The following is an 18,285-nucleotide window of genomic DNA, read 5'->3' as shown; positions in this document are numbered from 1 at the left end:
AAAAGCTTCAATGCATTTATAATCATAAATTATACCTGATTCTCTATCCTTGTCGTTCTCCCAACCTTCAGTATTTTCTTGGATCCGATCAAGAAGGTCCCTTTTAAACTCTTCTTTGTTGCGTGTAAATGATCCAGAACAAGAAGTATCCAGCAAGGTCTTGTCTTGAAAAGAAAGTCTTGCATAGAAGTTATCAATAATAACATTACCAGGAAGCTCATGAATGGGGCATTTGAGCATTAAAGACTTCAATCTCCCCCAAGCTTGGGCAATACTCTCTCCATCATGAGGCCAAAAATTATATATGCGATTCCGATCCTTGTGAATTTCACTTGGAGGATAGAACTAAGAATAAAACCGGGGCACAATATCATTCCATTCAAGAGAATCCCCATTATCCAGTAATTTATACCAATGTGCCGCCTTACCAGACAGCGATATAGAGAATAGTTTCTTCCTCACTTCATCCATAGCAATACATGCACATTTGAATAAACCGCATAATTCATGCAAGAACAATAAATGATCTCCAGGGTGGACAGTTCCATCCCCTTCATAGCGGTTATCCATAACACGTTCAATAATTTTCATAGGTATTTTATATGGTATCACTTCCTCACCTGGCGCCTCATCCACTACCGTTGCAGTAGTAGTAGATTTCCCAAATAGAAATTGAAGAGAAGATCTCTCCATAATGACTTATAGCAGCAGGCAGAAATAAAATCAGCACAAACAGTAAAGGTTTTCCTTACCAATTCCACTTACTATGAAGCGATCCGACCCGGTACGGGTTGAATCTCTGTGCTTAGTAGTGCTAGTCCCTGGATCAATCGCTAGCACACACAGTTTAAGATGTAATACCAAGAAACAAAGGTCTTTATTACATCGCATGATCCAAATTACATAATAACTTACAAATTGCATAGCACAAGGCTAGCTCAATATCAGAGTTCACAACGAACCATAACAGCAGGGAGTCCTTCGTCTTCATGTGCCACAGGCGAGCATGTCGAGTATAGACTCGTAACCCTAACCATCGAACCTCACTCGTTCATCAAAATATCTGCAACATAAAACGTTGCAGCCACGCAGGGTCAATACATTTGGAATTGTATTGCCAAATGTCACTATTTGGTGGATATATAAATGGCGCCTAAAAACTACGTGCTCATTTGGCAGGTGGAGTTTAGCATCTTTTGCGAAAAGCAATAGTTTCCCTATCTTTTATAAACAATTTTTATTTTTCAGAAACATCGTCTAGGAACATATTAGCATAACCCATGCCGTCGCAAGACGGTTAGCTTCATATGCTCCTAAACATCTACGGACATGCTAGCATAGGCCCATGTAAACACAAGACAACCTAGCTTTGCATGCTCCTAAACCCATTGTTTGTCCCATCAAGTTTTATTATGAAATTGGAATGATGAGATCCTCCAAACAGTTCCAGACTCTAGTTGCTCATAATGTCCATAACCGGGGACACGGCTAAGTACTTAGTTTGACACTCTCGAGAGAAATTTGTACACATTCCCCACATGACCTAGTCTGTTCTTCTTCCATGATGCGCATTTTGCTCAAATGGACAGATGTCGACTAGGACAAGACCTTTCAGAAGCAATACCTCAACCACAATGGACGCGCTCCGTCCTACCAATATCTACCACCCTCTGTACATTGGGTCGAGTTCTCGCAACCTACTCAATCTAGCCAGAGCCCATATAGCATGTGGTTGTACTGGAAGCTACTAAAATAGAAACCTGTCAAATCTCTTTGTTTCTGGGTGGCCAACCACAAGTGTGATACACACGACCGCCATAGACATGACTCCGGTGTAACCACTCAACATAAACCAAGCATTACCACTTACCACCCAGATGATTCATTATCTTAGGTTGTTTTATTATATAAAATCATACTTTCACAATACCACATATCACATCATGAGATCCCAACCACGCATCTACAATAGCAATGCTAAGCATACTACAATACGGTAGCGACAAAGAATCAAGTGTTGAACATGTGGCTGTTCTAATAGGTGTTCATAGCATAGCAATACATATATTTAAAACAATCCTACACATGGATAGCTACTGAAAATAACTACAAAGTGCATAGAAAAATAGTAGGACATAACGGTGTGTGACACTTGCCTTTTTGGTATCTGAAGAATTCTGCTCTTCTCTCAATCAGAACTCGTATCTCTCCGTACAACTATAACATAAAAGTAAAAGAACATAAACACACATTCAAGCAACAACAAAAACAAGCAAGACAACAATTTAGAAAGATTTGTTATTCATTGTATTTTAGTTTTCATTAAATTTATGGTTAACTCGAAAATTGAAGGTATGGTAGAGGTATGGCTTGCAAGATATGAATTTGAGATATTGAATGAATTGGTCAAATACTTGGAAAGAAAATGATTATCTAAGTCAAGTGCTCAGAAGAAGAATGATTGACAAGAACCTATGGTCAATGGTTATTTGCTACTCAAGGATAGATAATTATAATGATACTGGTGTTATAGAAACTCTCACAAGTATTGCAAGTGCAATTCAAAATGCAACATGACATAGTGTGAAAACACTTATCAAGGTAGCACAAATTCACACAAAGATTTGGGTATGAACTAATGGTATATTTACTTACTCAAATGACTCATTTGTAATTTGAATATCCCAAAGTTAATAAATATGATCGAATGACATAAGATTGGATAGACATGAATGGTATCCAAGATGTGGACCAAAGATTATAAAGGATGTAAAGGTTTCAACACATGTGTAGAGTGTCTCCACAACATTTGCACATGGAAAATCTATAAATAAGATTTGTCACAATTTACTCAAATAATTCATGTGTGGTTTGAATATTGTGAACTAGGCAAATATAATTAGGATAGATATGATCTTGTACATGATGAAAATATCTAAATGATTTTGATAGAGTTATGATCATATGATTCACTTTGGAAAATGGAATTATGAGTTTAATCTTCAACCTCAATGTTTACATAAATGAATTATGATAATGGTTTCGATGAATATTGATGAGTAACACATATTCAAAAGAAAAGATATGATCAAGTATGATTTATGGATTATGTCGTATGACACATAGAAGGATATTACTTCAAATCTAAAACCATGCGAAGTGAATATAATCAACTAAACTAAACAAGTGTGCTACTGGATGGAGAGTTCCAATGTGATTCAATTGCAAGAGGAATCATCTTAAAAAGATTTATAGAAATTAAGCTATGCCAAAACTACTCAAATCCTCATATTTAGACTTGAATACTTGCAAATAGTTCTAAAAGTTTTAGGGAGTGATGTTACTGGATAGGGGACATCAATTCCTTCCATTGCAAAAGGAATCATGTGATTTGAATTTGTAGAATATAATTCATGCCTAAAATACTCAAATTCACATATTTAAATTTGAACATTTTCAACTTGTCCAAAAGCCAATTTTTATTTTATCATTGGGTTCTACTCATTTTTCTGAATTCAGGGGTATAGGGTTTGCCATATTTGGTCATGTGTACAATTTCCAATAAAATTTATAAGATTAAACATGTCGCGGTTAAATTTTAATGTTGTACGAAAAGTTGTCATAAAAAGTTGCTCCGATGGAAAAACTTCCTACACAAAGGTTGCAGAGAATTGTATTACAAAATCAATGCAAGAGGAATCATTCTAAAACGAAGCTATAGATCGGAAGATACAAAATTTTAAAGTTTATCTACGTGAACTAGCTGGCACTGAGCACTGATCGATCGTGATAGGAAACTTCAGCCGGTTCAGTTAACTGAGATAACACAGTGTTTTCGATTTAGATCGAACGGCCTAGGTTGTGATTGGCCCGATTAATCAAACCGTAGGAGGAAACGTTGGTGGCTTACAGTGAGTCGATGTTGACGAAGGAGACACTGGCGTGGTCGCGCAGTCCATGGCCCCTCTCCGGTGGTGTCCTGGCTCGGGAAAATGTCCACGGGAACCAGCTCTTCGCGCAGAGCTCGGTGTTGAGGCCGGCGGCCTCGATCTCTTCCGTGTAACAACGACGAGGACGGCCGGAGGTGGTGCTGCTCCGGTGTGATCCAGTCGAGGTGATGGTTCCCGTCGTTCTAGTGGTCGTCGGCGGTGGTGGCGAGGTCGACGTGAAGCGGACGAAGACGAAGGGGTCGACTGCATACAGGGCGTTGCCTCGGAGGCCCTGAGTTGCCGGCGTTCTTCGGACGGAGTTGCCAAGGCTGCGGCAACCTCAGATTTCTTCGGCGTCAGCGCTACGCTGCGAGGAAAAAGAAAACGAAAAAGAAGTGGAGAAGATGCGCAAGAACAAGCTGATCAAATAGGGACCAAACGGGGGCAGAAAAACCTTGAATACTCGTCGGAATCGAGAGAAATACGGCGACGGCAGAGACGGACTCCGGCGAGCAAAATCGTCAGCCTGGCGGCGGGATTGGTTAGGGTTTTGCGGGATAAAGTGTGCACAGGTGTGGGTTATTTATAGATAGAATTTCGTGGAAAAAGAGAGCACGAAATCGAACGGAACCGGCGAAGAAACAGGAGATTTTCGGTTCTGGTTCATACGCGTACGTGAGATAAACTCTGGCTAGAGGTTGAAGATAGCTGCGGCCTCCGCGACAGTGAGAGAAGAAAAAGAAAAAAAACGAAAAGGAAAAGGCAGCGTGGCTGCGCTGCGTGACTTGGCCTCTGGCCTCTCGCGAGCGTGCGCGGTTCCGGCTTGGCCGGCCCGGCCGGACGTTCTTTTTCTTTCATTCTTTTCTATTTTCTTATTTGTATTTTACATTTTCTAGTTTCAGTTTGGGTATCCAATTTTAGAGAAACCAAACATGAAGGTTCTGTAAAAATTAGTGTACAGTATGTGGACAATATGGAACACTATTTCAGTCCGAACAAGCACATGGTATATATATTTTGTGCACTTAGCCTAATAGACTATTAGCAAAATTTAGAAATATAATTTATATTTTATAAAATCAAGCAATTAAAATATTTCACGAAAATGAAACCTTTTGCAGATTTTATTTCAACATAGATTATGGTATTGAAGTCGAAACGACTCAATTAACTTTATAAAACTCATTTTGGTCGAAAACCAAATTACAAAAATGTTATTATAAATATAACGCTTTATATGGCTACTTGGGCATTGATATATCAGAATAAGGTTTGGGCCTTTTGTCTCAAAATAGAATCTTATATGATTTCAAAACCATGAAACATAAATAGGTTTGGTTTGGAAATATTTTGAAAACAAATCTTTGTGAAAACTTATTTTGGGAAAGGCTTATAAATAAACTCAAAAAGTTTTAGTTCCTTGTGAAATTTCAACAAAGACAAACAATTCAATCAACTTAATTTTTTTATCTTTACATTCCAAAATTTGAAAATTTTGGGATGTTACAGACTACCACCCTTAAAAGGAATCTCGTCCTCGAGATTCGAGAAAGGCTAGAAGATTTGCGATATGTTGGGGTCGGCTACCACCCTTAAAGGAAAATTTTGTAGGTAGTCTTAGGTCTTGGGTTTAGGCTAAGCTCATCTTTGGTATGGTTTGACACCAGGTCATCTTTTGAACCATTTATGGCTTCAGAGTTAATATCCAATAGGCGAATATTTATTCACATATAGTGAACAACACATTTCTTTAAATTGATTTGAGTAGGTTTTTCCTCATGGTTGGGCTTCTAATCCATATGAGATGGTTGTTGATCTACTTTTTCTACTAAGGGGCCACTCTTTGGGTCAAATAGATGACCAAGGTGAGAGTACTTTAAGGCATCCTTCATCTTTTTAACTTGTCGGTGTCATCGATGGTGTTCCACTATTCTTCATCTAGTAGTTGGATGTTCATTCTTATTGTAGTCCTACGTTTGGCAGCACTTGCCAATTATAGGGGTATAATACTTATCCACCCTATGGTTCAGGCTTATCAGCGACATCTCTTTTGTAGGTATGTCTCTCTGGATTCGTACAATCAACATTACGAAAGCGAATAATAAGAGTAGAAGGAATGGTGATCAATCCATCCTGCACCCAGATCATTACTCCGTATTTGATTGATGGAATCTCGTAATCTAACACTTGGTCAACCTTACAAGTTTGATAAAAATTTCCATGGAGTATTGAATCTATGTTTCAGTCCCCATTATTGAATTGTTTTGAAAACATTTCTATCGATCCTTAAGTAGGGTTTTGCATATCTCACACTCTTCGTTTCTTCATCTTGATAAGGAACAACAAGGTTGGTTTTGCTAAGGTTATCTTCATGATGTTTTATCGAGAAAACATTTGCTTTGGGTATAGATGAGAATAGATAGAAAGATTCTACAGAAGATTCCTACCCGAACACATCAGATCAAGGCAAATCATCTTACAAACAACATCTAACAAGCATTCATCACATCAAACAAACTAGTTCAAACAAAAACATAATCTAGTATGGTCATACCACAAGTTAGTATGATCATAACGTTATTGTAATATCGTTGGTCTAACAAGCTAAAATAATTGGTGGTATATTCTATTTCTGCCTCCAATGCTTCAACTTCTTTTACTGTTATGGTGTATCTTTCGAGTTCTCAAGTATGCATCGAAGTCTTCTCCAAGTTCTTCGGTGGCCTTCCATGAAGTTGCATCATGCTGAGTCGAGTAATAACATATGAAACATTGGTCTTCACACTTAAGAGACATGGTCATCATCAGTCCTTCCTTGATAGATTTCAAGATTTGGGCCATCTAAGGTAAGAGGAAATACTTTTGAAGGTGAAGTAGATGAGAGTACAAGAAGTTCAAAATGCAAAATCGTTTTAATAAAACTGGATTAGATAGATTTTTTTCATCCTAGGGTCTTCCTATTTCTAATCCAAACCTAGGGTCACGAACCTACAGTCAACACAATGCTCTGATACCATCTGAAGCGATCCGACCCGGTACGGGTTGAATCTCTGTGCTTAGTAGTGCTAGTCCCTGGATCAATCGCTAGCACACACAGTTTAAGATGTAATACCAAGAAACAAAGGTCTTTATTACATCGCATGATCCAAATTACATAATAACTTACAAATTGCATAGCACAAGGCTAGCTCAATATCAGAGTTCACAACGAACCATAACAGCAGGGAGTCCTTCGTCTTCATGTGCCACAGGCGAGCATGTCGAGTATAGACTCGTAACCCTAACCATCGAACCTCACTCGTTCATCAAAATATCTGCAACATAAAACGTTGCAGCCACGCAGGGTCAATACATTTGGAATTGTATTGGCAAATGTCACTATTTGGTGGATATATAAATGGCGCCTAAAAACTACGTGCTCATTTGGCAGGTGGAGTTTAGCATCTTTTGCGAAAAGCAATAGTTTCCCTATCTTTTATAAACAATTTTTATTTTTCAGAAACATCGTCTAGGAACATATTAGCATAACCCATGCCGTCGCAAGACGGTTAGCTTCATATGCTCCTAAACATCTACGGACATGCTAGCATAGGCCCATGTAAACACAAGACAACCTAGCTTTGCATGCTCCTAAACCCATTGTTTGTCCCATCAAGTTTTATTATGAAATTGGAATGATGAGATCCTCCAAACAGTTCCAGACTCTAGTTGCTCATAATGTCCATAACCGGGGACACGGCTAAGTACTTAGTTTGACACTCTCGAGAGGCTGTACACATTCCCCACATGACCTAGTCTGTTCTTCTTCCATGATGCGCATTTTGCTCAAATGGACAGATGTCGACTAGGACAAGACCTTTCAGAAGCAATACCTCAACCACAATGGACGCGCTCCGTCCTACCAATATCTACCACCCTCTGTACATTGGGTCGAGTTCTCGCAACCTACTCAATCTAGCCAGAGCCCATATAGCATGTGGTTGTACTGGAAGCTACTAAAATAGAAACCTGTCAAATCTCTTTGTTTCTGGGTGGCCAACCACAAGTGTGATACACACGACCGCCATAGACATGACTCCGGTGTAACCACTCAACATAAACCAAGCATTACCACTTACCACCCAGATGATTCATTATCTTAGGTTGTTTTATTATATAAAATCATACTTTCACAATACCACATATCACATCATGAGATCCCAACCACGCATCTACAATAGCAATGCTAAGCATACTACAATACGGTAGCGACAAAGAATCAAGTGTTGAACATGTGGCTGTTCTAATAGGTGTTCATAGCATAGCAATACATATATTTAAAACAATCCTACACATGGATAGCTACTGAAAATAACTACAAAGTGCATAGAAAAATAGTAGGACATAACGGTGTGTGACACTTGCCTTTTTGGTATCTGAAGAATTCTGCTCTTCTCTCAATCAGAACTCGTATCTCTCCGTACAACTATAACATAAAAGTAAAAGAACATAAACACACATTCAAGCAACAACAAAAACAAGCAAGACAACAATTTAGAAAGATTTGTTATTCATTGTATTTTAGTTTTCATTAAATTTATGGTTAACTCGAAAATTGAAGGTATGGTAGAGGTATGGCTTGCAAGATATGAATTTGAGATATTGAATGAATTGGTCAAATACTTGGAAAGAAAATGATTATCTAAGTCAAGTGCTCAGAAGAAGAATGATTGACAAGAACCTATGGTCAATGGTTATTTGCTACTCAAGGATAGATAATTATAATGATACTGGTGTTATAGAAACTCTCACAAGTATTGCAAGTGCAATTCAAAATGCAACATGACATAGTGTGAAAACACTTATCAAGGTAGCACAAATTCACACAAAGATTTGGGTATGAACTAATGGTATATTTACTTACTCAAATGACTCATTTGTAATTTGAATATCCCAAAGTTAATAAATATGATCGAATGACATAAGATTGGATAGACATGAATGGTATCCAAGATGTGGACCAAAGATTCTAAAGGATGTAAAGGTTTCAACACATGTGTAGAGTGTCTCCACAACATTTGCACATGGAAAATCTATAAATAAGATTTGTCACAATTTACTCAAATAATTCATGTGTGGTTTGAATATTGTGAACTAGGCAAATATAATTAGGATAGATATGATCTTGTACATGATGAAAATATCTAAATGATTTTGATAGAGTTATGATCATATGATTCACTTTGGAAAATGGAATTATGAGTTTAATCTTCAACCTCAATGTTTACATAAATGAATTATGATAATGGTTTCGATGAATATTGATGAGTAACACATATTCAAAAGAAAAGATATGATCAAGTATGATTTATGGATTATGTCGTATGACACATAGAAGGATATTACTTCAAATCTAAAACCATGCGAAGTGAATATAATCAACTAAACTAAACAAGTGTGCTACTGGATGGAGAGTTCCAATGTGATTCAATTGCAAGAGGAATCATCTTAAAAAGATTTATAGAAATTAAGCTATGCCAAAACTACTCAAATCCTCATATTTAGACTTGAATACTTGCAAATAGTTCTAAAAGTTTTAGGGAGTGATGTTACTGGATAGGGGACATCAATTCCTTCCATTGCAAAAGGAATCATGTGATTTGAATTTGTAGAATATAATTCATGCCTAAAATACTCAAATTCACATATTTAAATTTGAACATTTTCAACTTGTCCAAAAGCCAATTTTTATTTTATCATTGGGTTCTACTCATTTTTCTGAATTCAGGGGTATAGGGTTTGCCATATTTGGTCATGTGTACAATTTCCAATAAAATTTATAAGATTAAACATGTCGCGGTTAAATTTTAATGTTGTACGAAAAGTTGTCATAAAAAGTTGCTCCGATGGAAAAACTTCCTACACAAAGGTTGCAGAGAATTGTATTACAAAATCAATGCAAGAGGAATCATTCTAAAACGAAGCTATAGATCGGAAGATACAAAATTTTAAAGTTTATCTACGTGAACTAGCTGGCACTGAGCACTGATCGATCGTGATAGGAAACTTCAGCCGGTTCAGTTAACTGAGATAACACAGTGTTTTCGATTTAGATCGAACGGTCTAGGTTGTGATTGGCCCGATTAATCAAACCGTAGGAGGAAACGTTGGTGGCTTACAGTGAGTCGATGTTGACGAAGGAGACACTGGCGTGGTCGCGCGCGGTCCATGGCCCCTCTCCGGTGGTGTCCTGGCTCAGGGAAAATGTCCACGGGAACCAGCTCTTCGCGCAGAGCTCGGTGTTGAGGCCGGCGGCCTCGATCTCTTCCGTGTAACAACGACGAGGACGGCCGGAGGTGGTGCTGCTCCGGTGTGATCCAGTCGAGGTGATGGTTCCCGTCGTTCTAGTGGTCGTCGGCGGTGGTGGCGAGGTCGACGTGAAGCGGACGAAGACGAAGGGGTCGACTGCATACAGGGCGTTGCCTCGGAGGCCCTGAGTTGCCGGCGTTCTTCGGACGGAGTTGCCAAGGCTGCGGCAACCTCAGATTTCTTCGGCGTCAGCGCTACGCTACGAGGAAAAAGAAAACGAAAAAGAAGTGGAGAAGATGCGCAAGAACAAGCTGATCAAATAGGGACCAAACGGGGGCAGAAAAACCTTGAATACTCGTCGGAATCGAGAGAAATACGGCGACGGCAGAGACGGACTCCGGCGAGCAAAATCGTCAGCCTGGCAGCGGGATTGGTTAGGGTTTTGCGGGATAAAGTGTGCACAGGTGTGGGTTATTTATAGATAGAATTTCGTGGAAAAAGAGAGCACGAAATCGAACGGAACCGGCGAAGAAACAGGAGATTTTCGGTTCTGGTTCATACGCGTACGTGAGATAAACTCTGGCTAGAGGTTGAAGATAGCTGCGGCCTCCGCGACAGTGAGAGAAGAAAAAGAAAAAAAACGAAAAGGAAAAGGCAGCGTGGCTGCGCTGCGTGACTTGGCCTCTGGCCTCTCGCGAGCGTGCGCGGTTCCGGCTTGGCCGGCCCGGCCGGACGTTCTTTTTCTTTCATTCTTTTCTATTTTCTTATTTGTATTTTACATTTTCTAGTTTCAGTTTGGGTATCCAATTTTAGAGAAACCAAACATGAAGGTTCTGTAAAAATTAGTGTACAGTATGTGGACAATATGGAACACTATTTCAGTCCGAACAAGCACATGGTATATATATTTTGTGCACTTAGCCTAATAGACTATTAGCAAAATTTAGAAATATAATTTATCTCTACTATTAAGAGCAAACTGGTGAATGCCTGGTGTCACATTTTCAGGATGGACAATAATACCCCCCCACGTCCTCAATTCATATTTCCTCCCTCAAACCACCCGGTCCGCACTCCTCAAAAATAGCTAACCATCTTATCTTATCTTATCTTATCTTATCTTATCTTGCTAATAGGAACAACTACTATGATGGAGTTATCACAGTTTGACTCAATTTACCACACGCATATCATCATGGCAACCCATCGTTTCCGACTCTGGTGGCGTGGCATCGCCGCACCGATGGGTGGGACTGCCAGGCGCAAATCTGGAAGGTGTAGCAGTGCGAGTCGGCTTTCCCATGGTGCGTGCACGTCGCGGCCGCCGGTAGCTCTTTGGATGAACGGGGCGACTGAATTTTTTCGGCTCTTTGGATGGAGGAGGGAGGGAGTAGATCGAGGGTTAAGCAGCGGCCATGGCGTGTGGTCTACCGCGTACGCCTTATTTGCCGTGCGCAAGAGAAATTGAGAAAAGAGATGAGAATAGCTGGAGACATAGATTTGGCTTGTGTGTTTACTGCTGCTGCCGCTGACTGCTAGCGCGCGTGTTTGCCTGCCAATTGCAAATGTGTGTTTCCGCTTCGTCAATTGTTTATGGGTAATATCAGAAATTAATTTCGTATCATATAAAAAATATGGCAATGTCAGAAATAAATTTCTATCATATGAATTTTTTGTTGTGCCATGAGAATGGGAAAGAGCGGAGAAAAATGAATGGTAAAGTTTGTGTATTATAAACCAATTTTACGGTTCAAACTGATCTATTGAATGATTCTGGTTCATGCCATATTAATTTCCCATTCTATCCTGGACAGAACTACATCGAGGTCGACCTTGTTTTTGCTTATAGTCAGGTCACCGAAACTATCCATTTGTGGTAAAGGAATATTTCCAAAAATAGTAATAGTGGGCCCGCATGGGAACCAAAGGAAAGCCCGGGCAACTCTTCAACGGCGGAGTAACAACCGTGCGGCTGATGGAGGAGTGGTTTAGCTCCGGAGGGCGGGGAGGTCGGCAGCCTGAACCGTCCGCCGAATGGCAGGGAGGCCGGCAGCCGAAACCGTGCGCCGGGGGGTGTGGAGGCCGATGGTGAGTGGCTCAGCGCCGGAGGATGGGATGGACGTGAGAGAGCTAGCCGTGGACGGGCGCCAAACAGCGAGTGACCTTGGCGGCGTGTGTGGCCACAGGCGGCATGAGTAACCCATGCGGTGGTGTCGGGAGAATGTGAAATTGGGAAAAGTTTGTTATTTTAAAATTAAAATTAGGGAAATTTGGGTGAGGGAGAAAGCAGGATTGTCCGACTTTTCTCAGTACTCTAATACCAACAAGCACTGACATGTGGTTTTCATTGGTTATCATTACAAAAAAAGTAATATCATCCTAATGACCAAGAGATAATAATATTTTCCATTTATTTGCAAAAAATTGTTTGGTTACTTAGTATTTTCTTTTATGCTTTCATGCAATAAATGATTTGTTCATCCAATTTGCACCGGGAGTACTTTATGTTCACATCCTTATATTTTTATGAAAATAAAACTTCATGCTAACTCGATAGATTGATTGTGCAGGATGGCTACGAGTTGACAAAGAGATTTTTGATACACATACTCAAGTACCTTGCTAATGACATTGAAAATAACATACAAGATGTTGTGCGAGCATATGTTATTCACGATCAAGAGAGCATGGATTTAATATATAATATAAGAAATAATATGTCGGTCTCGTTGCCTTTTATAATTATTACACTAAATTATGTGATATGATCTTATGATATTTTAAATATTATATGGTTATTTTTATGTACTTAAATGTTTTTGCGCATCATTTACACTTGTAATATTTGTGAAACTACATAAAGTAGAGATCGATGTAATATTGTGACTGGCATAAGGTAGGGAGCCGTGGCGAAGCACGGGCATTCCACTAGTATTTTATAAAATCAAGCAATTAAAATATTTCACGAAAATGAAACCTTTTGCAGATTTTATTTCAACATAGATTATGGTATTGAAGTCGAAACGACTCAATTAACTTTATAAAACTCATTTTGGTCGAAAACCAAATTACAAAAATGTTATTATAAATATAACGCTTTATATGGCTACTTGGGCATTGATATATCAGAATAAGGTTTGGGCCTTTTGTCTCAAAATAGAATCTTATATGATTTCAAAACCATGAAACATAAATAGGTTTGGTTTGGAAATATTTTGGAAACAAATCTTTGTGAAAACTTATTTTGGGAAAGGCTTATAAATAAACTCAAAAAGTTTTAGTTCCTTGTGAAATTTCAACAAAGACAAACAATTCAATCAACTTAATTTTTTTATCTTTACATTCCAAAATTTGAAAATTTTGGGATGTTACATACTAATAGCGCTTCACTCCCCGGCAACGGCGCCAGAAAATAGTCTTGATGACCCACAAGTATAGGGGGTGTATCGTAGTATTTTCAATAAGTAAGAATGTCGATCCCAACGAGGAGCAGAAGGTGTTGACAAGCAGTTTCGATGAAGGATTCACTGTAAATGCTCACAGACAAGTATTCAGGGGGTTTTGATGTGACAGTTGAATAAAGTACGAGTAAGTAAAGTGCGAGAGTAACAATTGCAGCGAGTGGCCCAATCCTTTTTAGCGCAAAGGACAAGCCGAGTTGTTTACTTATGATGACCAAACGTTCTCGAGGACACACGGGATTTTAGTCTAGTGCTTTCGCTACATACGGCTAAATAATCTTCATTGTTATGATAAGTGTTGTGTGGGTGAACCTATGCTAATGTACCGCCCTTCCTAGGACTAATACATACTTGTGATTATACCCCTTGCAAGCATCCGCAACTACAAGAAAGTAATTAAGAATAAATCTAACCACAGCCTTAAACTCTGAGATCCTGCCATCCCTCCTGCATCGATATACCAACGGGGGTTTAGGTTTCTGTCACTCCGGCAACCCCGCAATCGGCAAACGAGTACAAGATGCATTCCCCTAGGCCCATAAAGGTGAAGTGTCATGTAGTCGACGTTCACATGACACCACTAGAAGAATGACACCACAACTTAAATATCATAACATTGAATATTACTCAACCATAGTTCACTACTAACATTTAGACTTCACCCATGTCCTCAAGAACTAAACGAACTACTCACGAGACATCATATGGAACATGATCAGAGGTGATATGATGATGAATAACAATCTGAACATAAGCCTTGGTTCAATGGTTTCACTCAATAGCATCAACAACAAGTAGAAATCGATACCGGGAGAGTTTCCCCTATCAAACAATCAAGATCAAACCCAAATTGCTACGGCGGTAACGATGTCCAGCGGTGGAGACGGCGGTGATGATGGTGGAGATGATGATGATGGTGATGGAGATGACGTCCAGCTCGATGACGGTGACGATGGCGTCGATTTCCCCCTCCGGGAGGGAATTTCCCCGGCGGATTCCTGCCCGCCGGAGAGCTCTTTTCTCTCTGGTGTTCTCCGCCCCGCAAAGGCGGCTGTGTCTCTTCGCGAGGTACCCTCTGTGGCTTCGGTTTTCGGGACGAAGGGTTTCGCGAAGAAAAGGAGGCGAAAGTGGCTGTGGGGCCCCCACACCACAAGGTGGCGCGGCCAGGCCATGGGCCACTCCGGCCTGTGGTCTGGCCCCACCTTGGGCCTTCTCAGCTCCCCCTTCTGGCTTCCTTCGTCATCTGGAAAAATAGGATTTTCGGTATAATTTCCTTCCACAGTTGATCTTCCGAAATATTGCGTTCTGACGGTGCTTTTTCCAGCAGAATCCTGGCTCCGGTGCTCGATCCTCCAATAATGATGAAGCATGCAAAATAGATGAAATAACATAAGTATTGTGTCCCAATATGAAATATATCAATGAATAACAACAAATTATGATATAAAATAGTGATGCAAATTGGACGTATCACTTCCCTCTACGAAGGGCCTTTCTTTTACTTTATGTTGAGTCAGTTTACCTACTTCTTTCTATCTTAGAAGCAAACACTTGTGTCAACTGTGTGCACTGATTCTTACATGTTTACTTATTGCAATTGTTATATCGCTTTATGTTGACAATTATCCATGAGATATACATGTTGAAAGTTGAAAGCAACTGCTGAAAATTAAATCTTCCTTTGTGTTGTTTCAAAACCTTCTATTAAGAATCTATTGCTTTATGAGTTAACTCTTATGCAAGACTTATTGATGCGTGTCTTGAAAGTACTATTCATGAAAAGTCTTTGCTATATGATTCAGTTGTTTAATCATCATCTTTACCATTGCTTTGAATCACTTAATTCATCTCATATGCTTTACAATAGTATTGATCAAGATTATGATAGTAGCATGTCACTTCAGAAATTATCCTTGTTATCGTTTACCTACTCGAGGGCGAGTAGGAACTAAGCTTGGGGATGCTTGATACGTCTCAAACGTATCTATAATTTCTTATGTTCCATGCTAGTTTTATGACAATACCTACATGTTTTGTTCACACTTTATATCATTTTTATGCATTTTCCGGCACTAACCTATTAACAAGATGCCGAAGCGCCAGTTCCTGTTTTCTGCTGTTTTTGGTTTCAGAAATCCTACACAGGAAATATTCTCGGAATTGGACGAAACAAGAGCCAAACTTCCTATTTTCCTCGGAGGGTTCCAGAACATCGAAGGAGAGTCGGAGGCGGCCAGCAGGGGACCCACACCATAGGGGGGCGCGGGCCCACCCCTGGCCGCGTCGCCATGTGATGTGGGCACCCCCTGGCTCCTCCGAGGCCGCCCTTCCGCCTATATATTCTCTCCGTCGCGAAAACCCTAAGTCGTCAAGTCATATTCCACGAAGAGTTCTGTAGCCGCCGCCATCACGAAGACAAGTTTCGGGGGACAGAAGTCTCTGTTCCGGCACGCCGCCGAGATGGGGAATTGCCCCCGGAGTCATCTCCATCGACACCACCGCCATCTTCATCACCGTTGCTGTCTCCCATGATGAGGAGGGATTAGTTCTCCCCCGAGGCTGAGGGCTCTACCGGTAGCTATGTGGTTCATCTCTCTCTCCCATGGTGTGATCTTTATGAATATGTAGATGTTACTCTTGTCTATTATGCACTCTAGAGGTTACTTTAAATATGAACTCCGGATTCACTCTCCACGGTGTAATGGTGACAGTGTGTGCATCGTGTGTGTTTCCTTTATGAAGTTGTGGAGCTTGTTTACTCCGGCTTGAGGGAGCTCTTGTAGCCCTACACAATGAATGGTGTTTGTTATCCAACAAGAGAGTGTTTGAGAGTAGCATTTATTTGTTCATCTATGTGATCATAGGCTTTGCAATCTAGATGTCATATGCTATTCAAGTGTTTTATTATGTGAACTTTGGAGTTACTGTGACCTCGGTGTAATGGTGACAGTGTGTGCGTCGTGTGTAACTCCCTTATGAATTGTGGTGTGTTAGTACCTCCTATGAATGCTCACGGTGACAGTGTGGGGTGTTTATTAGTACTTGGGAATACACCTTTGAGGTGTTCTTTTGCACACTTGCCCAATGAATTTGAGTTCTTTATCCAACAGGAGAGTAGTATGATGAAGTGCTTATATTTATATTCAATTATGATTGCAATGTTGAGAGTGTCCACTAGTGAAAGTAGGATCCCTAGGCCTTGTTTCCAAATACTGCAAACATCGCTTATTTACTGTTTTACTGCATCTTTACTTCCTGCAATATTTACTTCAGATCGCAATTACCGTTTACCACCATCTATACCATTTGCGTTTTAATATCTCTTCGCCGAACTAGTGCACCTATACATCTGACAAGTGTATTAGGTGTATTGGGGACACAAGAGACTTCTTGTATCTTAATTGCAGGGTTGCTTGAGAGGGATATCTCCGACCTCTACCTCCCTGAGTTCGATAAACCTTGGGTGATCCACTTAAGGGAAACTTGCTGCTATTCTACAAACCTCTGCTCTTGGAGGCCCAACACTGTCTACAGGAAAAGAAGCGTGCGTAGACATCAGGGAGTGATATTCCTTTGGGAATTTCATGATCCTAACAATGTGTGTACATATGAGGAATATCACTTAGAATTGATATTGCAAGAATATCTAGTCTCTATGTGGTATGTCATCTTCATGAGAAATTCAAATTCTAATGTCCATTAATATCTCTAGTTGGATCTTTTTTGCCTCTTGTGAAAATAAATTCCTTATCACACTATAGGGGAGTAATAAGCTTTGTGCATATTACAAGCCTAGAAAATGTGAACATTTGAGGTTGTGTCGCATAGAATTGATATTGTAAATTATCTCTCTAATATGTGGCATGTTTGCTCAAACAAGTTCCAATTTGCTTAAATGGCTTCATTGCTAATATCTTTGTGGATCTTTTTTTGTGAAAGTTTTTCTTGGCATGGTTTTTCACAACGTGTCCCTCAATACACTTTTGGGAAACCATGTGCTTCAAGTCATTCTATTAATTGCTTTGCATGTTGGCATGAATGCTATTAATTGCTTTGCATGTTGGTATGACTAATTGAAGCTATCAATAAACTCTCTTTGCATAATGGTTAACTCTTATCTTTTACCATATGCTTTATTTGGTGTAAATATGATCTTACGTATACTTACAAATTACCACCGGGAAATATTTCCTAATACCTCTTGTCCTAGGACAATTGGCAATCTATTATGAGGTAGAGATTTATTGATCATATTTACATTGGCTCTTGTGTTTAAATTGCCTTATTTATTGCCATGAATTTGTTGTGCTTTGACTCCCATGTGTCTTCCTTGCATCTTATGGATCTAATTTGTCTATTCAAACTTTCTTAGCATTTTTAGTAGATATAGATAGCATGATGATCCTAGTTTTGTGCATTTTGTATTCATATGCAAAATCCTAGATAATGCACTAATCTTGGGGGAGCTCTCCTATATTTGTTAGAATGCTTAACATCTCTTGATCATTATCAAAAATTTGGTTTTGGGAGACATAAATTTTCTTTTTGGTACTTTGTGCCATCATAAAAAGTGTCGAGGGTTTGGTTTATTTGTTGGAACCTTGCTA

General features: G+C 39.7%; 2 long non-coding RNA genes across 2 annotated transcripts; both read right to left on the bottom strand.

Annotated features, from left to right (window-relative positions):
• Nucleotides 1-828: 828 nt before the first annotated feature.
• LOC139834125 (uncharacterized) lies at nucleotides 829-2,751 on the bottom strand. The gene is made up of 2 exons (XR_011749496.1): nucleotides 2,157-2,751; nucleotides 829-1,063 (listed from the first exon to the last, which is right to left on the bottom strand). It is a non-coding gene; the product is annotated as an uncharacterized lncRNA (long non-coding RNA).
• A 4,284-nt stretch (nucleotides 2,752-7,035) lies between these two features.
• On the bottom strand, nucleotides 7,036-10,837 carry LOC127313535 (uncharacterized). The gene is made up of 4 exons (XR_007859062.2): nucleotides 10,564-10,837; nucleotides 10,088-10,476; nucleotides 8,334-8,394; nucleotides 7,036-7,243 (listed from the first exon to the last, which is right to left on the bottom strand). It is a non-coding gene; the product is annotated as an uncharacterized lncRNA (long non-coding RNA).
• Between the last annotated feature and the right edge of the window lie 7,448 nt (nucleotides 10,838-18,285).

This window comes from Lolium perenne, chromosome 7, assembly GCF_019359855.2.
Source record: "Lolium perenne isolate Kyuss_39 chromosome 7, Kyuss_2.0, whole genome shotgun sequence".
Taxonomy (NCBI): domain Eukaryota; kingdom Viridiplantae; phylum Streptophyta; class Magnoliopsida; order Poales; family Poaceae; genus Lolium; species Lolium perenne.
The sequence above is the reverse complement of the archived record's forward strand: the minus strand, read 5'-3'. Positions and strand labels throughout refer to the sequence as shown.